Genomic DNA, 25,421 nt, shown 5'->3' on the forward strand with positions numbered 1-25,421 from the left:
CAGATCAGTTGTTTGACTTCCTTCCTTAACAACCATCAACCTCTAAATCAAAATGGTGAAAGCTCGTTTATATTTTGAATACTGTGTTTAAAACAATTGCTGTAACTTCACAAGCAGATTTTGACATAAATGGAGGTTTTGGGTTTTGGATTTGGAGTTTTTTTTTTCTTTGACAAGGATAATATGCATACTGGGGGAAAGTGGTCACTTTCGTAATCCTTGAATGCTCATTCCAAGGTTCAAAGAAGAGAGGAATAGCAGATCATCATAGCGCCAACTCTTCAATCGACCTGGAAGCTGCACAGTTCAACAGATACGAAGTTGCATCCTAACCTGTGAAGATGCCCAAGAAAGTAGCTTGCGGATGTGCATGAGCACGTATATGTGATTCTGTTTTCATATTTTAAAAGTATTTATTTATTTATTTATTTATTTATTTATTTATTTATTTATTTTTGAGAGAGAGACGGGAGACAGAGACAGAGAGAGCAAGCGGGTGAGGGGCAGAGAGAAAACGAGGCAGAGAATTCCAAGAAGGCTCTGCTCTGTCAGCACAAGCTGGACACCGAGCTCAAACCCTTGAACCATGAGATCATCCTGAGCCAAAATCAAGAGTCAGATGCTTAACAGACTGAGCCACGCAGGTGCCCCTGCTTTCATTTTTGTCACTGCTATAGTATAAAGTGAATATATTAAAACAAAAACTCTGATGCCACAGTCTGTGAAAGATACTTGATATTCTTAAATAAAATATGCCAGAGAATCCTTAACCACTGCTACCTGAAAAAAAATTTGCAGGGGCGCCTGGGTGGCTTGGTCGGTTAAGCGTCCGACTTCGGCTCAGGTCATGATCTCACGGTCCGTGAGTTCGAGCCCCACGTCGGGCTCTGTGCTGACAGCTCAGAGCCTGGAGCCTGTTTCAGATTCTGTGTTATCCTCCCTCTCTGCCCCTCCCCTGTTCATGTTCTGTCTCTCTCTGTCTCAAAAATAAATAAACGTTAAAAACAATTTTAAAAAATAAAAATAAAAAATTTGCACATCTGACTCAATCTGAAAATAGTTTTTTTGGCCAAAATACTAAGGCCTGTAAAACTCTTCCCTACTGGGTAGCGGAATCAAGAGAAGGGCTAAAACCACATGCATGGTTGACAGAAGAGAAGTTTTTACATGGCAGAAACAAATCATCTGTGTTTGATTGGCAGTTGTATTAGGTCTCCGGCAGGTACACAGAGCATGAGAATGGGAAGAGGAGTTGCTAGAAGTGAAGTTCAAATTTCTGCCTTGTGCAGTTGCAAAGACAGAAACGAAGACGATTTGCCAATTCAGACAAAAACCTAAATATTATGAAGCGTCACTGAAAAAGACTCAAACAGTGAACAAAACAACGATGAAAGCAGAAGAGACAAAATCAGGACTAAGACGGTCAGTTTTCTTTGCCCCAAAGAGCTTGTGATTTCTGTGATACCTACCCACGTAGACACAAATTTATGCTTCATCTTAAGAGACCAAATATCAGTAACTTGTGAGTTTAGTCCCTTTCAGTTCATCATTTTTCCTTTCATTCACAAAGTCTTCAGTTATAGGACCCTTCATATATTATTAAAAAAAAAAAAAAAGTACCTGGATGGGAGCATGCGAAAGGGACAGAGATATTAAAATGCAAGGGTATCGGGGCGCCTGGGTGGCTCAGTCGGTTAAGCGTCCGACTTCGGCTCAGGTCACGATATCAAGGTCTGTGAGTTCGAGCCCCGCGTCGGGCTCTGTGCTGACTGCTCAGAGCCTGGAGCCTGTTTCAGATTCTGTGTCTCCCTCTCTCTCTGACCCTCCCCCGTTCATGCTCTGTCTCTCTCTGTCTCAAAAATAAATAAACGTTAAAAAAAATTAAATAAAAAATAAAATAAAATAAAATAAAATAAAATAAAATAAAATAAAATGCAAGGGTACCCAGTGATCTAATGTGGAAGAATTTAAGCAACCAAATAAATAGTGTAGTATTGGGTTAAGTAATCTGAGTGTCATAGTCACTAGTGTATCACTGGTGAGTATAAAATGAATACCCATGAGTCAGTAATGATATAAGTAAGTAATTTAATAAATTAATAACAGAAGACTCAAATCTCCCATACAGAAGAATTGCAAATAACTTGCGTACATGCTCCTCCTTAAGGAGGTAGACTATAACTCATCACCCTTTGAGGGAGGATTGTGCTTAAGGACTTGCTTCCAAAAAGTACAGTATGGAAATGGGGTACAAGGAGCTTATAGTGAAGAAATGTGGCAAACAGTACTGGAACTGAGTGATCAAATTTCACATCATTAGTGATATGTCATGCTGATAGCCTGTGCCCTTGATAGCATGCATTGAGAATGGCACTTGACCTCTAAGGTCTTTCTCCTCAAAATCTGAAACTCCAGTTACATAACATGAGACAAATATTACACAAATCTATACAGAAGGACACTCAACAAAACACCTGACATTCCTCCTCAAAACTGTAAAAGCCATCCAAAACAAGGAAAGTCTGAGAAACTGTCATAGACCAGTGAAGGCACATGAAGACTAAAGGTGGAATAGAAAAAGTACATTAAGGAAAAATTAGTGAAATGCAAATAAACAGTGGTGTTTAGCTAATGGTAATGTACCAGTATTGGTTCCGTAACTGCAGCAAATGCACTGTCTTAATGTGTGAGGTTAATAACAGGGGAAACTGAGTGTGGAATGTATGGGAATGCACCACACTATCTTTGCAACTCTTCCGTAAATCGAAGGTTATTCTAAAATAAAACATTAACTTAAAATAAAATAAAACATTAATTTTAAAAAGTGAACACACACACACACACACACACCAGGCATCTGAATTATAGAGACCCACATGACAATTGCAGCTATGACATTCACACTGATAAGCAAGTCTTTATAAGAAACAGCCGTTAAAGACTATCTCCTTGTCAAATTTTGATTGTCTGTGTATACTCTGCGTTGTATTGGTGTATCATTAATTTCAATTAATTATCTACTTCTAGTCTCAAAGTAAAAGCAATCTCTTCGCATGTGGGCTCCTGAGAAAAAGGTAAGGATGACATAAAAGAAACATCAAAACAGGGTGCCTGGGTGGCTCAGTCGGTTGAGCGCCCGACTTCAGCTCAGGTCATGATCTCATGGAGGCTAGTGAGTTTGAACCCCACATAGGGCTCTGTCCTGACAGCTCAGAGCCTGGAGCCTGCTTCAGATTATGTGTCTCCGGGTCTCTCTGCCTCTCCCCCACTTGCGTTTTTTTTTTCTCTCTCTCTCTCAAATAAATAAACATTAAAAAAAGAAACAATTTTTATGTGCATAAATCTGCCCAGAAAAGTTCATCTCTAATATTAAGAATTTTCATTATTATTCTCTATGCATCTACTTAAATTTCACCAGAGAATGCAACTGAACCTGATATATTTCGAAAGCCCATCCTAAACTGCCAAATTTATCAACATACAATTCTTTGAATAAGTTTCTAATCATCTTTCAGTTAAGAGCTATTTCTTTCCTGTGCAAACTTCTTGCATTTTCAACTTTTACTAAATTTTTATTTTTCACTTAATAGTTATTTTTCAGGAAGATAAACATTTGCCACAATTTCCTGTGTGATATTATGTATATGTAGATATCAGCAAAGCTACACTGAAGCAAAGAAACAGAAAAACCTCCTGTCCAACTAAATAATACACCCCAACAAAGTGCGTTTACAGGGATTTTAATTCAAATTTATCCCCTGAAATATATAAATATCCTTATGGCACATTCCTTCTAGGTCTTCCCTTTTTTTAATTTTTTTTAATGTTTACTCATTTTTTTTTTTGAGAAGAGAGAGAGAGAAAGAGACAGAGAGAGAGAGAGAGAGAGAGAACATGAGTGGGGGAAGGGCAGAGAGAGAAGGAGACACAAAATCTGAAACAGGCTCCAGGCTCTGAGCTGTCAACCCAGAGCCCCATGCGGGGCTTGAACCCCAGCCTGGAGATTATGACGGGAGCCAAAGAGGGAAGCTTTACCGACTGAGCGTCCCAGGCACCACTTCCTTCAAGGTCTTCCAATTATTAGTGTGAACTAAAATATTAATCTGAAAAGGAAAAATTCTGCTTTTTTTTTTTTTATTTTTTGTATCTAGAATTTTGTTTTTTTGTGGGGGGTGGGGGGTGGGGGGTGGGGGGGGAGGGCGGCGCCCGGGTGGCTCAGGTCATGATCTCACAGTTTGTGCGTTCGAGCCCCGGGTCAGGCTCCGTGCTGACAGCTCAGAGCGTGGAGCCTGCTTCGGATTAAATAAACATTAAAAAAAAAAAAAAAAAAAAAAAATCAGAATTTTTTTTTTTAAAGAACCACTTAAAAGAAAGTCCCTAACCTTAATGTATTTTGACAATACTGGCTTTATCTTTCCCTATTTTTAATTATTATTTAAACAATTTTTTTTTAATGTTTACTTATTTCTGGCAGAGAGAGAGACAGAGCATGAGCGGGGGAGGGGCAGAAAAAGAAGGAGAACACAGAATCCGAAACAGGCTCCAGGCTCCGAGCTGTCAGCACAGAGCCCGACTCCGGCCCGAACTCACAAACTGTAAGATCATGACCTGAGCTGAAGTAGGGCGCTCAACTGACTGAGCCACCCAGGCGCCCCATCCCTACTTTTAATTATTATTATAAAGAAATCCTATTTTGTTGTTTTCTTAAGTTTATTTGTTTATTTTGAGGGAGGGAAGGTGGCATGCGAGTGGGGGAGGGGCAGAGAGAGAAGCAGAGAGAGATTCCCAAGCGGGCTTCGCACCATCAGTGCACAGCCCAGTGTAGGACTCAAACTCAGCAGCTGTGAGATCATGACCTGAGCAGAGATCAGGAGTTGGGTGCTTAAAGAGATGGAGACATAACCGATGGCACCACCCAGGCTCCCCAAGAAATACTGTTTTAAATTAAAACAAAAAGCATCCTACGTATTCCCTCTCCTGTCATCTATGAAGTTTCTCTTTTCCTGAGTGTGCAGTGCAGTAAGGAAGAGAGAATATTCATCGGAAGAGTTCTCATATTGATCATATAGAGTTAGGTGCAGTAATCATGTGTTTCTTTCACATGGACACTCATTTGTACCCATTTTGCAGGATAACGCAACAGGATAAAAGCCAAGGAAAAACTAAATGTATTTAGTATCACTTTAACACTGACTATCAAGATAATTTACAAAGGAAAACTTTGGGGGACAAAAATACATCTCCCATGATACGTTTTAAGTTCTCACATCACTTGATCCATCAATAATATTTTATCCTTCCTACCCAAAGTTTTCTCTTCCCTAAATACGTACAAATATTTATAGAACACCAAGCATCTGCTCTGCCTCTTTTTGTTTCTTTGCGCTTTCATCAGTATCATTTTGCAATCTGCATTGTCCATTTTATGAGGTAATCTAACATCTGCTCAGAATTGCTTGCGATCTATAATTAATTATAAAATGCTATGTAAACCATCACATACCTGATGGTCCTTTAGAGCAAACAAAATTAATTGATTCCTCATTTATGATATAGTTTCTGTCTCATTTGCTTGGGCAGCTGTATTTAATATTATGAAATTAGTCAAAGAAATAAAATTCTCAGAAGACACACTGCATTCCAGTAATTGCCCTTTCATCATGACTTATTCTTCTCATTAAAAACATATTGATAATCTATATCAACATGATACTATTCAATATTACATATATACAGAGGTAAAAGGTACCTTTCTTTTTCTTTAAGGCATTATGATTTATGATATGTTAGAACATAACCAAAAGTATAAAGCTTTAAAATGTCCAAGGAATTTTATATGCATTTTCTTGGTTACATACTCTGTACGCATTTCATTCATATTGTGAGAGAGCATGAAACAAATACACCCATTACTGCTAACCTGATTGAGGTGCTCAGCATCTCCCTTCATAGCTATTCCCAAGGTTTTCACTCTCTTCCAATACATTCTTTAGTTTCTGCCAAAATCAGCTTTCTGTAACATCAGTCTCCGCATGTAACTGTACCACTTAATACCCTCCCTTGTCTACCAGATAGAGTTAATTTGCCTGATTATAATAGAAAAGGCTCTTCTGTGAATATTTAATTATCTTTCTATGACTTGGACTTTAAGGCACAATCATCTCAAAATCTTTGCAGTGTGTTGAAATTGTCAATAATTCGCACACATCCACATTGATTCCTCTGCAATGAGTTTTTTCTCGGCCTTACTCAAGGCCTACTACCTGTCCCTGTCTATAATGCATACCTATTCATCAATCTACTCATATTGTAAGACTAAGTATATACCTGTGTACATACTTAACATGTGCAGAGACAAAATCAGGAGAATAAATAATCTAAATCATCCATCTACTCTGATTTCCAGTTAGTGTCAAAGGAATACCATCAACTAAACCCAACTGGAAAGCAGAATTCCTGAGAAAATACTGATGGTGGAAAATTGTGGAGAATAAATTTAGAGGAGCAAACAGACTGTATGCAGCATAATATATAAAATTTGGCCCCTGCGCTTGACTAAAATGTGATTTTTTTGAAAAGTTTATTTATTTATTCTTGAGAGAGAGAGTGGAGAATGGGTGGAGAGAGAGGGAGAGAGAAAATCCCAAGAAGACTCTGCCTTTCAGTGCAGAGCCCAACATAGGGCTTGAACTCATGAACTACGAGATCATGACCTGAGCCAAAATCAAGAGTCGGAGGCTCAACTGACTGAGCCACCCAGGCATCCCTAAAATTTGATTAAAAAAAAAAAGAAGAACCATAAAATTGTACCATGTAGTTGTAAACCTGACAGTGTAGATTGAGACAATTTAAGCTATACAATCTAGAAAATGTTTCTTCTTTTTATATTAGAAATAAATATTTTACTAAATATAGTAAAAATATAAATATTATTTTAAGGACTAATAAACCTTTAAATAAGAAAAAAAGAGTTGCTTTTTGTTTTTTGGAAAACAATTAAGATATGGCATATACTTTCCAAAGCAGTCTCAATAAATAAGAACATTTCATGGGGAAGTAGTTTTTATTTTTTAAGTCCTAGTAATTCAATTCTGCATTTTTTGCCTTGGTTTATTGTATAAATGTGTAATCATCATCATTATTATTGGTTTAGACCAATTAAGATTTTACCCCCTGGAACTGAGCATTTCTAGTAATTCTAGAAAAAAAAATAATAAAGCCAGGGAAGGAAAAGTAGATGGATATTAAGCAACTGGCATGTCAACTGGAATCATTAAATAATTCTTCCCAGTGTCTTTTTCTCAATTAAATTCAAAACCAAAAAAAACTGTTCTATTATTATGACATAGTCATTTACAACAATATTCTCTTGCTTATTTGAGGGCCCAAAATGACTGAGAGTAATGGAAATATGACAGGAAATAATGATATACAGCTAGTAGTCATTAATATAAAAAGATACCTTTAAATTACTCTAAAGAAGTACTTCACAACACTTTCTTGCTCTATTGGTTAACACATTCACTATGTCTAATCTGCTGAAATATCACTCAAATAACACTCATTAGATCTGAGTCCCTCAGTTTTGGTCCACTATGTGTTATGAGCAGCATAAGCCTATCACTTATCTAAAGTGAATTAAAAACACTGGACAAAATCTAAAAACAGCTACCTGGAGACACTTAAAACAAACAGCCAAACAAATAAACACACAAGCAGTTTCTGAAAAGTTGTAAAAACTAGAAAAACAACTTGCATGTAAGTCAGCTTTTCAGTTTTCCACAAATGTGGCAGCGGGGAGGGGGTGGGTGGTGGGTGAGGTGTGTGTGTGTGTGTGTGTGTGTGTGTGTGTGTGTGTGCCCATGCATGCAACTAGATGTGGAGAAGAATAAATACAGGAGGATAAAACTTTAAGAAGAACTCATGCTTTGTTATTAAACAAAGGACCTAAAACATTACTTTTTGGCTGCAAAATATAGGTGGATTCCTTTACAAGAAAGAGTCAGTATGGAGGATCCCCTAATTCTGTATACCGATGCACAAAAATTTCAGCCTGTCCCCACACCATTCACACCTAAGACAGATCCGAATCAGCAGGGCAAACGCTTAGAGAACTGAACTGAGATTTGAGCCACCATAAACAGAAAATAAGTCAGAATTTATGATCTCAATATAACCAATTTGATTCTCTGATGGTACAAAAACATCAACATTCTCCAGAAGAGCTGAACAGGGTTCAGAGGCTATATCGCACAGCATTCACAATGTCCTGATAATTTAAAATTCTTCAACATACAAAGATCTAGAAAAATGCAGGAAGTTCTCATGGGAGGGTGAGATCAATAGATGCTAACCCCAAAATGACTGTCTGATACTAAAACTACCAGAGACATTATTAAACCGGTTATAAAATAATGTTTCATAAGGTAAATAGAAACACACCTGAACTGTATGGTATAGAGGGAATTTCAAGAGAGAATTAAAACTTATAAAAAAGAACCACATGAAAATTTTAAAAATGAAAAACGAAATGCCTTAAATAAAAATTCAATGGTGAGTTGAACAACAGAATGTGATAGCAGAGGAAAGAGACAATGCATGTTAAAGTACATTGATAGAAATTATCCTATTTGAAAAATAGAAAAAACAAAATTGGAAAACGTGAACAGAACTTCAAGGACTGGTGGAACAGTATCAAACTCTAGACCATCTGTTTAATTATAAGCCTCAGAAGAGAGAATAAAAAGATTGGGGGACAAAAGATATATGAATTAATAATGGCCACAAATGTCCCCAATCCAGAGAAGACAGAAAGTTACAGATTGAAGAATCTCAGCAAATCTAAACAGAATAATCTTAAAACCATGGCTTTTAGATGTATCATAATCAAACTGCTTAAAAAACCACAAAAGGTCTTGAATACAGCAGAAGAAAACTGCAAGTTACACACAGAGAAACAATGATTCCAATGGCCATGAATTTCTCATCAGAAACCATAGAGACCAGAAGAATGAGAACAAGCATGTTTAATATACTGAAAGAAAAGAACTTTTTATTCCAAAGAAAAATGTGCAAGTAGATCCTTCAGGAGTGAAGGAAAGCTAACTACTTTTTCAGAGGAAAGAGTATAGAGAATTTGTCCCCAGTAGATCTGCTCTTACAAGAAATACTAAAGGAAGATTTTCAGTCTGAAGAGAAATGATACCAACAGAAACCTGGGTTCTTCAGAAATGAAGGAAGAGCTAAAAATAATCTGATGAGATATAGCATAAAAACCAACAGACTAAAATGAAAGACTAAAATATGTTTATATAGTGCAAAAGAAGGCAGAAAATTGGAAGCAGAGAAGCCAAAGCAGAGGAGACAAACAAAATATAAAAGCTAATTGGTAGACCTAAATTCAAACAAATCAAACATTATATTAAATGGTAGAGTCATAACACTCTAATAAGAGGCAAACTAGACAGAGATTTTTTTTAATCTAACAGCATACTGTATAATACATCTAACAGTTAAAAATGAAAAGGGAGAAATAGGTACACAATGTCAAATGGAAGCATAAGAAGGCTGGAGTACTTATTATCTGATACAATAGGCTTTAGCCCCGATGGTCTTCCCAGAGATAAAGAGGGGCTGTTCTTTATGATAAAAGGAACAAACTCATCAGAAAGATATACAGCCATAAATCAGAACGTGCCTAAAAACAGAGCCTCAACATGTGTTGAACAAAAATAGAGCTAAAGAGAAAAATAGATAAATCCACAATCATAGTAGGAGATTGTAACAATTCTCTCTTGGTGATTGATAGAACAACTAACCAAAATCCTCAGGAAAATTATAAAAGTTCTGAACAGCACTGCGGACGAGCCATCTTGCTGTCCATCTCGCATCTTTGCAATATGTGTTCTTTTCAATCCACACATGCGTTCATTAGGACAGACTGCATGCTGAGAAATAAAACAAAGTCTCATTAAATTTGAAAGGATTCTCTTCCCACCACAAAATTAAATTAGGAATTAATAAAAATTTAAACAAAAATAAATAAAAAATAAGGAATTGAAAATATTTTGAGGAAAACTATAAATATCTGGGGTTTAAACAACACCCTTCTATACGATTCAGAGGACAGGTATGAAATGACAAGGATATTGGAATTATAATAAAACAACATATCAAAATTTGTGGAATACAGCTAAAGCAGTATTTAGCAGAAAATTTATACTGCTAAATGCTTATATTAGAAATAGAAGAGAGAAACAAAAAATCAGTGGCCTGATTTTCTTCATTAGATAAAAAAGGAAACATGTAAGGAGAGGGAAGAAATTTCCACAGAAAAAGGGTAGAAAAATCAAAGAATTAGAAAACAGACAGTGGAGAAGGTTAACAAAGAAGATTAGCTGATTCTTTAAAATGATCAATAAAGTTTGCAAACCCCTAGCTGGATATAATCACCAATATCAGGAATGGTAGGGGCAATATTATGAAAGAGTACACAGTTATTAAATGGATAATAGAGAATGCTTGGAACATCTAAATATCAACACATTTAACACCTTACAAAGAATGGAAAATTTGAAATATACAACATACCAAAAGATACACAAGAAACAGAAATTTTAAATGGTCTTATATGTATTTTTTAATGAATTTATTAACAAAAAAACCTCTCAAAAAAAACAAGCAAGCAAGCAAGAAAGAAACAATTCCAAGCCCATTAGTTTTCACTGGTAAATTCTATCAAATATTCAAGGAATAAATAACATCAGTGTTACACAATATATTTTTTAGAAAATTGCAGGAGGAGTCATTCCCCATCTCATTTTATGACGGCTGCACAAACACAACGCCAACCATGGCCAAGGATATTACAAAAAGGGAAATTTCTCACATGAATAATCCTGAGGAAGTATTAGAAATCAAATCCAACTCTACACAAAAAGGATACTGCAATATGTTCATGTAGGGTTTATCCCAGGAAAGTAGAGTTGACTTAACATTTAAAAAAAATCATTTAATGAAATCCAACATACTAACAAAAAAAAATAAATAAATAAAAAGGAAAAAAAATATATATGATTAATTCACTAGAAACATAAAAAGGTTTTGGAAAAGATCAACACTGAATCATTAAAAAACCTCTTCACAAACTAGGAACAGCATAGAATTTCCTCCAACTGATAAAGGGCATGTATCAAAACTCTCTCCCCCAACATCATATTTAATGTGAAAAGCCTATTAAGTATTTTAATTGAATTCAACTTTCCTTTAAAGAAGGGAAGAAAGCAAAGATGTAGCTTTCACCATTTCTACTTAACACTGCACTAGAAAAAATTATATTATTATATAGAGGCAAAAAGAATTGGAAAATAAAGTTAAGAAAAAAACCCCAATTCATAGTAGTAGCAAAACCCACAAAATACCTGTGAATATTTTTGTCGAAAGACATCTGACATTTCTATATGGGAACTAAAAAAAAAAAATAATGCTAAGAGTTGCAAAGAAGACCTAAATAAATGAGGAGATGCATCACGTTCATAGATTAATATTCTTAGTAATTCAGGTAATTATCTTGAAATGGAGTCAACTCAGCAACACAATCCCTGTCCAAATTCCAACAGGTTTTTTTGTTTTTGTTTTTTGTTTGTTTTTGGTTTTTTTTTTTTTGCAGAATTTACAAGTTGATTCTGCACCTTGGAAATACAAAGGACTTAGAAAAACCAAAGCAATTATATATGCTATGTGCATAATAAATGCACATAATAAAAATAAATGTATTTAATATACATGTATAGTTGGTTGACCTACCTGACCTGATTTCAAGATTTACTATAAATCTGCAAGAATTAAGACAGTCTGGGGCGCCTGGGTGGCTCAGTTGGTTAAGCGGCCGACTTCAGCCCAGGTCATGATCTCACAGTCCGTGAGTTCGAGCCCCGCGTCGGGCTCTGTGCTGACAGCTCAGAGCCTGGAGCCTGTTTCAGATTCTGTGTCACCCTCTCTCTGACCCTCCCCCGTTCATGCTTTGTCTCTCTCTGTCTCAAAAATAAATAAAAGCCAAAAAAAAAAAAAATTAAAAACAAAAAAGAATTAAGACAGTCTGGTATTGCAAAGAAGGTAAATATATATATATATATATATATATATATATATATATATATATATCAATGACACATACAGAGAGTCCAGAAATAGACCCACCTATATGTGGTTAATTGATTTTCAGCAAAGTTGCCAAGACAACTTAGTGTGTGTAAAAAAAACCTTTTCAATAAAGGATACTGGAACAACTGAATATCCATATGGAGGGAGGAAAAAAAGAGCATCATCCTTTACTTAATATTGTAAGGAACAATTAACTTCAAATGAATCACAGACCTAAACGTGATACCTGAAACTATAGAAATTCTAAGAAAACTAGAAAATTGAGATCTTGAGGTGGAAAGAGTTTCTTTTCTTTAATGTTTATTTATTTATTTTGAGAGAGAGAGAGCGAGAGAGAGAGAGAATGAGTGAGGGAGGGGAAGAGAGAGAGGGAGAATCCCAAGCAGGCTCCACACTCTTGGCACAGAGCCCAAAGTGGGGCTCAAACACAGGAACCATGAGACTATGACCTGAGCCAAAATCAAGTCAGATGCTTAACCAACTGAGCCACCCTGTTGCCCCTAGTTTCTTAAGTAGAACTTAAAAAGAACAAAACACAGACAAAAAAATTTATAAATTGGACTTCCCTTAAATTAAAATGTTTTGCTAGTTGAGAGACACTATAAGAAAAAAAGGCAAACCACTAAGGAATAATATTCACAACATACCTATCAGACAAGAAATTTCTACCCAGAATATAAGAATAATTTTATGACTCAATCATGCAAAAATCATCATGGAAATGCATATTAAAACCACAAACTGAATTAAATGAACACTACATGTCAATTAAATGAACACAAAATAAGAAAACTGCTCAAATCAAATGTTACCAAGGCTATTGTACAGCTAAAACTTTCACATACTGCTGGAAGGAATTGAAAATGGTGTATCACTTTAGAAAGCAGTTTGGAATTTTCTTAAGTGAAGCATACACAAATCAAGTGATGCGGCTTTTCAATTCTTAAATATTTAACCAAGACAAATGAAAATACATTCTCCAGAAAGACTTGTATATAAATGTGCTCAGCAACTTTGTTTCCAGTAGCCAAAAACTGGACACAGCACAAGTGTCCGAAAATTTCATGTGAAAAGAGGAACAAATTGTAGTATACTTGTATAATGGAATATTAGTCAATTAAGAAAAGAACTATAGGTACACTCAGTAATATGAATAAGTCTCAAAAACATCATGCTGAATTAAAGAGGTTAGGTGTTTTTTAAAGGACTGTATAATTTTTATTATATAACAGTCTAGAAAATATAATTTGATATATAGTGACTGAAAACACATTAATGGCTGCCTGAAAATGGCGCTGGAGGGAGGCATAGAATACAAGGGGGCCAGAGAATTATTGCTGCATAACGGAAATGTTCATTGTCTTGATTGTGTTGATGGTTTCACAGATGTATATATATGTTAAAACTGATCATATTATACAATTTAATTGTGTATACTTTATTGTATTTCAATTATAACTTAATAAGGTTGGGAAATAATAGAAATATGGAAGATGATTAATGAGAGAGAGAGAGAGATTGATTGATTGATTCTGGAAAGAATATTAAACATTAAATAAGACATGGTATTTTCCCTCATGGGACTTTTAGTCTCCCAGGGTTGATAATATCTGCACCAAGAGGTAAAAAAACAAACAAACAAACAAACAAACAAACAAACAAAAAAAACCAGATTCAAGTAAGCTTTCCAGGAAAGTGGAGGAAAAAAAAAATACTGCTTAAAACTGAAAGGAAATAAAATTTATTTTCATCTGTGAAACTTCAATAAGGTTCGTGTTAAGGAGAAGCGTTTGAGCCTTTATATTTGTGTAGAATTTTGACAGGTGGATCTTGCATAGGGAACCAAGGGTGAGTAGAGGTTACTTTAGATAAAAGAAAGGTCAAAAGTAAATCTATGACTAAAGGACAGTGTGTTATTGCATTGCAAATAGTCCTTCATAACTTGAGTGTGACATACTTGTATGATCATTATGGGAAACTGAGGACATGTCATAAATAGCTGTTTAAAAAAATACTATGACATCGCTGGTTTGGTGATGAATGTTTCCTAATATTACCTCTCAAACCTGTGTTATTGAAAGGTTTAGCTGGTAAGAAAATGCTTTATATAAACATTTGAGAGGGTTACAGAGATTGTGCGGTGGTGGGAAAGTGAAAGAGGGAATAGATATGAAGTGTAAGGGAAGCTTAAATAGATCTTGTAAACTATTTAGATGTCAAGATGGGAGAGGTTGCTGGACAAGGAAAGGAAAAGTAAAAGAAAACTCCAAACTTTTGTATTGGATAACCTAGGGAATGGTAAATCCCTTGACAGAATCTGGGATTTAAATGAAAACATCTGGTTTGATAGAGAGAAGTAGGTTTGGAACAGTGGAGTGAAGATTTTGTAATATCTAAGCAGATAGCTCAGTAAACACTTGAGGGAAAAGTCAGAGCTGGGGGTATTTATGGGTATTATCTACATAGAAACAGTACTTGAAGGTGTGTGGAACATGAAGAAGAGCGATAAGGGTGAATTTTATCTTTTTCTATTTCAATATGCTTCTTTTCCTCTAATTTACAAAGGACTCATACGCAATATTTTCCTAAGTACAAGCAAAGAGCTAAAATGGGAATTTTAGAAGAAAACACCCCAACATGTTTCAACTAATTTTACTGAAAACAGAGCATATATCGCCGGAGAGCTCTAGGTTGCTTTGCTTCCAGGTTTCTCTCTGGAATCATACCAGCCTCTTAGTTCAGGGTCATCTGGTGTGAAAGGGATGAAACCTGTAACGTTAAAGATATTGTTCAGTGAAGCACGCTATTGAGTTTAAGGATTGTTAATGACAAGAAAAAACTATCTGATGTCTAATAAAAACCAAATCCTCCCAATCCATTCTCCTTGTGTCTGAGCAAGGTACAAAATGCTGGCTTTGTTGAAGTACCCACAGGAAAATAAAATATATAACCATCACTATAATACCTGGGTCATTTCAAAGTTAACCTACCTAGAAAAAGAGTTTCAAGAAATCATTTGTAAATCCTTTCCCTATATTATCGCACACGGAGCAGAAGCTTACCAGTGGAGGGGCGCTCCCATTACTGCAACATTCTTCAGAACAGCACAGAGATTGATGGCATAGAATGTGTCTACTGGGCTAACCACAGCATTTACAGATAATGCCTTGCTCAATATAGAAACTCTCTGGAAAAATGGAACAATATATCCTTTCATAAAATGTGCTCACTATCTTTAAAAGTGTACTTTTAATGGCATTTATATTGAAGAAATAGAAAAGACTGAGCACTTACAAAATATTGTACTATATCTTGGATAAATATGTCATATTTGTCTAATCTCACCTAGTCCATATAATTCTTACAGAAAGAAAGAGGGTTGGGCTGGAAACAGGATAAGAAAGTGACCTAGATGGTTTTGTTTTAAAATATAACAAAAGTACTTTAATATTCTTCAAATCATTACATTTCCATTAATGTCTTCAGGGTATAGTAAAGATAGCTATACCCATCTGCACATAGCTCGTCCTCCAAGGACTCGAAACCACTTACAATTTTTAATGCTGCAATTTAATCTTCACTAGCCTAGACATCATCACTACTCAAAGGGGAGTTCTATACTTCAAAACAATTTTCCAACTTATGAAACAGATATGATTACATAAAGACTGATTCACTTACTTCTGAAGTCATACCACCACTTTCGAGCAGCTTGATTACAAGGCGGTAGGGGCAGGGATATTGTTTTACCTTGACATAATGCGTTACATGCTGTAAGGACAATCTTTCACAATTTCCACAAGTAAGTAAACATTGTGCCCAAGTATAATAATCATACATTCTTATAACAGCTAGTATGTATAAACAGTTGAGAAGACAAATTAGAAAGTTTCTTGTGAGCTTGTGGGCACTGTAAAAATAAAAGGATTAAAAATGAGTTATTGGTATAAGGAACAAGTGCCTGGGAGCCCAGAGGCTATCATACTGTCTTTGGCAAACACCTACTTTTCTCTGGGTCCCAGTTGTCTTGTTTTCCAGGTAAATCTGTGGCTTAGAGGATGCCTAAGAGCATTTCCATCATAGCACTTACAATCCCCATGATTCTAAATTGCTTGATGTAATAATGTACAGAATTAGGTAAAGAGAGTATGTCAGCGATGCTGCTATTAAAGAAAAGGATCTGTTCATTTTGTATACTTTGCTACCAGGGGTAGGAATAATATCATCTGCCCAAGGATGAATTCCACAACCTACATTTCCTCTTCATTACCTCTCAGTTGACTTGCTCCCTTTCAATAATGCCTAATTCCTTAGGTTCTTATTGAAAGAGCTTGTTAATTTCAAAAAGGCTCTCACACTTTCTGCTAATAAAAATGACCTAGGGAAATTTTTAAACAAACGGATTTTAGAGTTCCTAGGAGTATGTCCCTTTTCATAACTGCATATGGTTTCCGGACCATATGCTCTGAGATAGAACCATAGCTTCATCGCCGGTCATTTCTCGTAACTCTGAACAATGAAATATTGTAGTTCAGTCATTAAGATTCAAATCCGGGAGTCAAATGAGCCTACTACTCTTGTTTCATGTGTCATAAAGTATGTCTTATATACTCTTCCCTCCCCAAACTTACAGAAATGTTAAAAATCAAAACTTTAAGGTGATAGAGAATTCGGAGAGGAAACATTCCCTTTAGAATTGGTAGAAAAGTGAACGAACAAATAAAGGTCTATAGAGTAACACTGGTTTTCAAGGCAGTAAGAAGATAGGACAAGAAGTCCAAGTGGAAGGAAAAGAAGATGCAGTTTTACATATCTAAACCAGATATAAAGCAAAACTCTGAGCCACTTGTAATTACAAGTTAGCTAAAATTTAGCTAAAGTCAAAGCATAATAGCCAAATTTTAATCATTTCTAAATAGCTCATTGTATGGACCTGAATATGTCCTATATCCTTCAGCCTTGTGACCATTCTGTACCAACAATATATATACTGCATTTCAAAATGTTTTCTCGATTTAAAAAGACTTGAAAACTATCTTAAGAATTAGATATATTAGCAAATACTGAACACTCTGTATATCTGAACTGTGAGGAAATGTGTGTGTGTGTGTGTGTGTGTGTGTGTGTGTGTGTGTGTGTTTTCAAGAATTCATAATTATAGTTACCCCTCGAATGGGTCATGGGTTTAAACTGTGAGGAGGGTCCACTTATATGCAAATTATTTTCAATAAATATATTGGAAATTTTTTGAAGATTTGCAACAATAAAGAAAAAACTCAAAGATGAAACAGATAGCCTAGAAACACCAAAAAATAATAAAAAGTTAGGTATTATTGTAAAAATATAGTATAGTATATATACAACATATAAGATATGCATTAATCAACTGTTATCGGTAAGATTTATGGCACTGGTAAGCTGTTAGTAGTTAAGTTTTGGGGGAATCAAAAGTTATACGCAGATTTTTGACTGCATGGGGAGAATCAGTGCCCCTATCCTCAGCATTGATCAATGGTTAACATTCTTCTTTAGGGTACGTTTCTCTAAGTAGGATTACTCCATCATAGAAGATGTACATTTGGATGTATACTGCTTTTGACCTTCAGGAAAATATAAATAGCATATCAACATTACATTAGAACATCTGTTCATCCACTTCTGCATGAGGCATTATCACTTCTAATCTAAGAACCTGCTAGGCAAAAATATAACATTTTAAATTTTACTCAACTAGAGGCATCGAATATACTTTAATGTTTACTGACTATTGATATTCATACAGTGTAAATTGCCTGATTATGCATTTTGTCCACATTTCCGTTGTTTAACTTTTTCCTACTGTTTTCCAGGATTTTGTATGTATATTAATAAGTTAAGATTTTGCTATCTGCTATTTTTTTACATATTGCTACCCAGTTGTTTAATAACATTTATGCATTAAGTTATTATTCTACATTACTTAAAAATGACATTTTAATCAAATAATGAGTTCCCATAAGTAGTTTGATCCGTATCTGTTCTTCACATACGATTTATATTTAGAACCAGTTTGCTATCTCTTCATTTAGACTTGATATCTTGTTTGAAATTTTATATAAATTGCCCACTTTCACAAATATAAGCAATATGGAATAGTAAGGCAATCATCTAGATAACTCAATCTGAAAGTTACTTTGAAATATTCACACAGTTGAAGAAAAAGTAGATCTGAAATTCAGATTGTATTACTTACTTGTAAAATATGTTATTCAAGTTTGCACATTTGGGTTTGGAACACTTTTCATCATCCATTTTAAAAATGAATTACAATAATAATTGTTTTTGTCCAAGTTGTAGCCACATTAGTAATTCCATATTTACAAATGCCAAAATTAAGAATATATGATGGAAAGTTGGAAGATGGTAGTGATATTTTTAAAGGCTTTGTGATCAAATGTCCATCAGGGTAGAGAAGATCAAATACCTTTAAAAGAGAATTGTTACCAAAGGTGTATTTCTATGCATGGAAGAATAAATCCTGAAAGTAATATCTAACCTTTCAAAATAGCTGGCTGAAACAAAATGTACACTGAAATTTGGAAGGAAGAACTATTTTTACTTTCCTTAGGATGTTCAGGTTAACAACTGCACTCTAACATCAAAATGATTACGATCTCAGCAAAATTGATTATAACATTACATTTTGTTATAATTTTTATTATGAAACAATGCATAAGTCTACATATCTACCTTCTAATTAAAGGGGAAACTAAAGAGTTGAGTCATCATATGGATAATTCAGGCATAAAAATGTCTCAATTCAGCTGAACAATTATCTTAGAAAAAACATTTTCTTAGAAAAAACAAAATGGATGCTTCTTTGCTTATATAAATACTTATAAAATTATTAAAATATCTAAATTTTCATTGTTAACTCTAGTCTGCTTAAATAAGCCAAGAGATGTGAAGGAACTAATTAACAGTTTCTTTTAGCTGATGCAGACCAGGGAAGACAGTAACCAAAAAAACCTACTTTGAAGAAATTAAATAAAGAATGTTATCTTAAACGGTTGAGGGACAGAGCCATTTTGAAAACAATTTGGGAAAAGAAAACGGAAGTGTTTTGATTAAGCACGTGACATTCAGTTTTCAGCACAGGAACAGGTTATTGGTATGTATAGGAGCAAAAGGGCCCCCTGCAATTCCATGATAAAAGTGTGAATGTTAGTGTTAATCCTGAGTATCGTGGTTCTAATTTAGGATCACATAGAATTTTTCAGGATCTACAGGGACCCAAAGAAATTTTGTTATCATTCAATTCTCTCTTTTTCAATTGGTGTGTGTGTTGACCTTTAGGAAGGTGAGGAAGAAGCCAAGAGAGGTGCTGGGCCAGAGGGACACTCACTAGTGCCGAAAAGAAAAGGAGTTGCTTGAAAATGAGTGCCCCGGCTGGGTTTTCAGACATCTATACTGTCTCTCTTTATTTATCAGTGAACTGACCCAACGCACGTTATAAACTGTTGTGTTTAGCTTAGACATCTATGTATAGCCTGTAAGGGCTCATCTTCATGCCTCTCATTCAATCCCATCTCCTTGCAGAGGGGAAAAATGGGTAAAATCTTTTATATATTGGTGTGATACACAAATAAAATATGCTTTCTTTAGAAAATCTTCACTCACATTAAATAATATTCAAGAACTTTTGATCCCTACTCTGTGCAGGATTTAAGAATTAAATGAAGGGCAAGGCAACCCTTTTCTCTGAATTCATAAAGTTTACAGGCTAGTGAAGACGAGGTAAAAGAATGTGAATTTTACTGGAAGTTAAGTGGTCAATTGGGAAGGGGGTCCTCCAATGGGCCTGGAAGTGTTCCTAAAAGCAGAGAGGAAAGGAAGTGTGTCTTTTCCAGGCACTGTGGGAAAAGAGAGAGGGAAGGATGTGTAATGATAGAAAAGTGGGAAGGATGTGTAATGATAGATAGTGGGACTGGAAAATAGACAAAGAGGAGAATGGCACTTGAAGAAACTTCAGTAATATCATCAAATGACATGCAGTTGATTTATTGGAGTATAAAAAATTAGCATTCAAAACCGACCAAGTTAAAAGGAAAAATAAAAATGACTTCCAGTGCCTACACTTTAGAGATGAAAAAACTAAAGCAATAGATCTCATGGGATATTAGTGAAATCCCATCTGTTCCTTTCGAACAAGCTAATGTATTATTTTTAGATATAGGATGAGTGCCTGTGACCATTTTCAGAGTGATTTAAAAAAATTATGGTGTTGTAACCACTGGATTTTTTGAAAATGGTAATAAAATGCCTTAGCAATGCTTCCACATTTGGTCTCATGTTTTGTTTTGTTTTGTTTATTTCTTTTAATGTTTATTTATTTTGAGAGAGAGAGAGAGAGAGAGGCAGACTGCAAGTGGGGGAGGAGCAGAGAGAGGAGACACAGAATTCAAAGCAGGCTCCAGGCTCTGAGCTGTCAGCACAGAGCCCAACCCAGGGCTTGAGCCCACAAACTGTGAGATCATGACCTGAGCTGAAGTCAGACGCTTAACCAACTGAGCCACCAGGTATCCCTTATGTTTTCATTTTAATAATAAGTTATACAAATGTTTACATCTAATTTCCAATGTATTGTAACTGGCACAAAAAGTCAACTAAAATGATAACTTTAGTGACTGATTTATGTTGAGGAGGGATCCTATGGAAGAATTAAGTGTGCCGAACCACAAAATAATTTATTCTATAAACCAAAACAACAGAAAATCACAATATCATTGGCATCATTTGCAAAGCTAATTTTATATAACAAATATATTCTAGTCAGCCACTTGTTTTATGTTCATATATGTATAGTGATGAAAAAAAATAAGGTAGGATAAGGGCAAAGGAGTCCAATGAGTAGAGAGGCATTGCAATCGTGTATGAGGTCATCAGGGGGTCTGAAAGTTATATTTTACAAAGTCTTTCCATTGGGGAGTTGCTTTTGTCTATTCCTATTGAGACTAAACCGAAATAGGTAAGATCAACAGTGTGGACAATTCTCAAGAGGTTTTTGAAATAAATCTGATAAGAGTGGATGATGGCTTTTTTCAAGGCAATAGTAGTGGAAATGGTGACTTCCTTCAAAATTATTTCTTCAAAAATATACACAAATACTACAATATTATTTAACATATTTGTATTGAAGTATAGTTAACATATAGTTTTGTATTAGCTTCAGGTGTACAATATAATGATTCAACAGTTTTATACATTACTCAGTGCTCATCACGGTAAGTATACTTTTCATCCACTCTTACCTCCTTCACCCATCCTCCTGCCCACTTGCCTTCTGGCACTAATACAAATATTTTCTTTAATAGGTTGACTTATTTAATTTTAATTAAAATGCAAATATTTCTTTAATATTTTAATAAATTAACTTGATTAATTTGATTGATTTATTGAATTATAAAAGTGCAGCTATTTATATATAGCTCATTTTCCTCAAGTCTCATAAACTTTAAATATTTGCCTCAGATATAGAAAGTGTTAAACATAAGTAGAATCCAACTTTTCTCCTTAAAGACTAGTAGACATTTTCTTGCATTTTATCCCATTTCATGTTTCTTTCTCGTGCCACACTTATTTTCGTTTTACTTCTGAATAAAATAGCTATGTGTCTTCAAAAGAATGTGCCATTGACATTTACAATCAGTTATTTTCTCTGAGAGATGAACTGTGAGGTTCATGATCCTTGATGCTTGCTTTTCCTCTGAAGAATGTCATCATTCAATGCTCTGTTTTGTCTGGATTTCCTGTACCAGTTTTGTCCCAATTCTGGCTTTTTTTTTCTTTCTTTTTCCCTCCTATGGCAATGTCTAGCCTTTGTGTATTTGCTTATCATGTTATCTTTAAATTCTCTTTTTCATTGAATTAATACATGTGCATCATTTAAGGAGTCTATTAGTTCTGTCATCCTTAAGATAAAGAGCAGTCCCCAACCCCCTTGATGCTGGTGTACAACTGTTGTCTTCAGACCTCCCTTTCACCATCACCCTGGGGATTCCCTTCACTCTCATTTGTCTGCCTCATTTTCTGGGGCCTCTGGCCTTCTCTTTTCTTCATTTGTTATCCAATAGCTTCCTGAAAAAAGGTGTGAGGAATATACAGTTTTTCAGTCTTCATATGTCTGAAAATATACTTATTCAATATTTTTATTGAATGCCTTCATTAAAGGCATTGATCAGGTATTTTCTAGCTTCCTGCATTGCTATTGAGAAGATCTTAGCCATTTTGATTTTTGATCTTTATCTGCAAATATTTATGTATTCTAGATAGTAGATCCTTACCAAACATGATTACCTCTCTTTTTTGTGGGTTGTCTTTCCACTCTTGATAGTTTCCCTGAATACCGAAAGTTTTAAGATTTAATAAAGTTGATCTATTTTTCCCTTTTGTTGTTTGTACTTCTGGTATCATATCCAAGAAACCATTATGAAATCCATGATCATGAAGATTTCTTCTGATCTTTTTCTTTCAAGATTTAATAAAGTTTATCTGTTTTTCCCTTTTGTTGTTTGTACTTTTGGTATCATATCCAAGAAACCATTATGAAATCCATGATCATGAAGATTTCTTTCTGATCTTTTAGTTCTTATGTTTAGGTCTTTTATCCTAAATATCCTAAATAATATCCTAAATAATATCCTTTTATCCTTTTATCCATTATGAAGTGATTTTTATATGTGGTGTGATTTGCATTTGGATATCCAGTCGTCTCAGCACCATTAAAAAGATCATTATTTCCTCCATTGAATATCTTGGCCCCTTGTCAAAAGTCAAATGCCCATAGTATACAGGCTAATTTCTGGACTTGTGATTTTATTTCATTGGTCTCTTGGTCTATTCTTATGGCATATTGCGTAGATTACTGTAGTATTGTAGTTAAGTTTGGAAGTTGGGATGTTTGAGTCCTCCAACTTTGTTCTTTTTGTCAAGATTGTTTTGTCTATTCAGAGTGTCTTGCAATTCCATAACAATTTTAGGATCAGTCTTTCCATTTCTGAAAAAAAAGGTCACTGAGATTTTGATAAGGATTGTACCAAATTTGTAAACAGCTTTGGGGCACTGTCATTTAAATGATATTAAGTCTTCCAATCCATAAACACAAATTTTCTCTTCATTTATTTGGGTCTTCTTTAATTTTTTTCCAGCAATGTTTTGTAGTTTTCAATATACAAGTCTTGAATCTCCCTGATTAAATTTGTTCCTAAATATTTTACGATTTTTGATGCCATTGTAAATGTGGCTATTTTGATAATTTCACTTTTGGTTGTTCATTGTTGGTGTATGAAATGTCTCTAATTGTTTTCTGTTGATCTTATATCTTGTAACTTTCTTTTTATTTATTTAGTTTTTTATTTAAAAAATTTTTTAATGCTAATTTATTTTTGAAAGAGAGAGACAGAGCATGAGCAGGGGAAGGGCAGAGAGAGAGGGAGGCACAGAATCTGAAGCAGGCTCCAGGCTCTGAGCTGTCAGCACAGAGCCCGAAGCAGGGCTCGAACTCACAGACCAGGAGATCATGACCTGAGCCGAAGTCGGATGCTCAACTGACAGAGCCACCCAGATGCCCTCTTGTAACTTTCTTGAATTCTTTTTTTTTCTTTTTTCTTTTTTTTTTTTTTTTGGCTCTAGTAGTTTTTGTGTGAATTCTTTAAAATTTCTATGTATAATATCATGCCATGTCTGTGAACAGAGATAGTTTCACTTTCCATGCAAATTTTTATTTTATTTCCTTTTATTAACTAATTGCTCTGGATAGAAATTCCAATAAAATAATTGCTATTTGATGAGTATGCTAAGAATGGCCATACTTGTCTTCATCCTGATCTTAGGGAAAAATTTTTTAATGTTTTACGTTTCAGTATGATGTTATTCAGCTTTTAAAATAAATGCCCTTTATCAGGTTGAGGAAGTGTCCTCATGTTTTTAGTTTGAGTAGGTCTTGTTACATGTGTTTTTTTATGAAAAGATGTCAGTTATTTTCCTGCATCTGTTGCAATGATAATATTTTTTTTCCCTTTTTCCATTATGCGGTGTGTTCAGAGTTTGGTGTGATATTGAAATACATCATTCAATATTTCAATAAAGAAAGTAGACATTTTTCATTGATTCCCCCTGGGTTTCGTGTAGAGATGTTTAGTGTAGAGTTAGACCCCAAAATATAGACACTATTGTGGATATTGAAGAGTGGCCTTTGACCTACTGATATACTACAACTGAATGTTGTTACTCTCCCATTATCTTACCAGCACCCCTTCATGCTGTCTGTGCTAAGACCAGAAATGCATGTCATTTCCTTCACAGACATTTTTATGCAGTTCTGGTTTGGGATACAGCATTTTTTCTTAGTAAAATTTGAAAATGAAAATTATTGGAGAACCTGGGTGACTCAGTCAATTAATCATCTGACTCTTGATTTCAGCTCGAGTCATGGTCTCACGGTTTGTGAGATCAAGCCCCACGCCAGGCTCTGTGCTGACAGTGCAGAGCCTTCTTGGGATTCTCTCTCTCCCTCTCTCACTGCCCTTTCCTCCCACCTTAAAATAAATAAATAAACTTAAAACAAATAAAAATGAAATATATACAAAACTTATATAGAAGAAATACATCTATTCTTTACACTTGTTAAAAGGAGAGTCAATTAGTATTTTATTTTATTTTTTAAATATTTTGAGAGATAGAGAGAACAGGGGAGGGACAGGGAGACAGGGAGAGAGAGGATTCCAAGCAGGCTCTGTGCTGCTAGCACAGAGCCTAACTTGGGACTTGATCTCAGGACCATCATATCACAAACTGAGCTGAAATCAAGAGTCAGATGCTTAACCAACCTAGCCACCAGGCATCCGGTGACTGAATTAATATTTTATATAAAGATTGTATCATACTTCTTTCATTATTCTGAATTGGGGAATATATATGTATATATTTTTTAATTTTTAAAAAATGTTTTTTTACTTTTGAGAGACATAGTGCAAGCAGGGAAAGGACAGAAAGAGAGAGACAGAATCTGGAGCAGGCTCCAGACTCTGAGCTGCCAGCACAGAGACTGACACGGGACTTGAATCTATGAACCTTGAGATCATGACCTGAGCCAAAGTCAGTAGCTTAACTGACTGAGCCACCCAGGAGCCCCTCTATATGTATACTTTTAAAAAATTTTTATTAGGATGAAGTAATTTGAAGTTTATACATGAACAATTGAAATATTTGAGTAAGAATGG

Source organism: Panthera pardus, unplaced genomic scaffold (genome assembly GCF_024362965.1).
Source record: "Panthera pardus isolate Hobbes unplaced genomic scaffold, ASM2436296v1 HiC_scaffold_13, whole genome shotgun sequence".
NCBI lineage: Eukaryota > Metazoa > Chordata > Mammalia > Carnivora > Felidae > Panthera > Panthera pardus.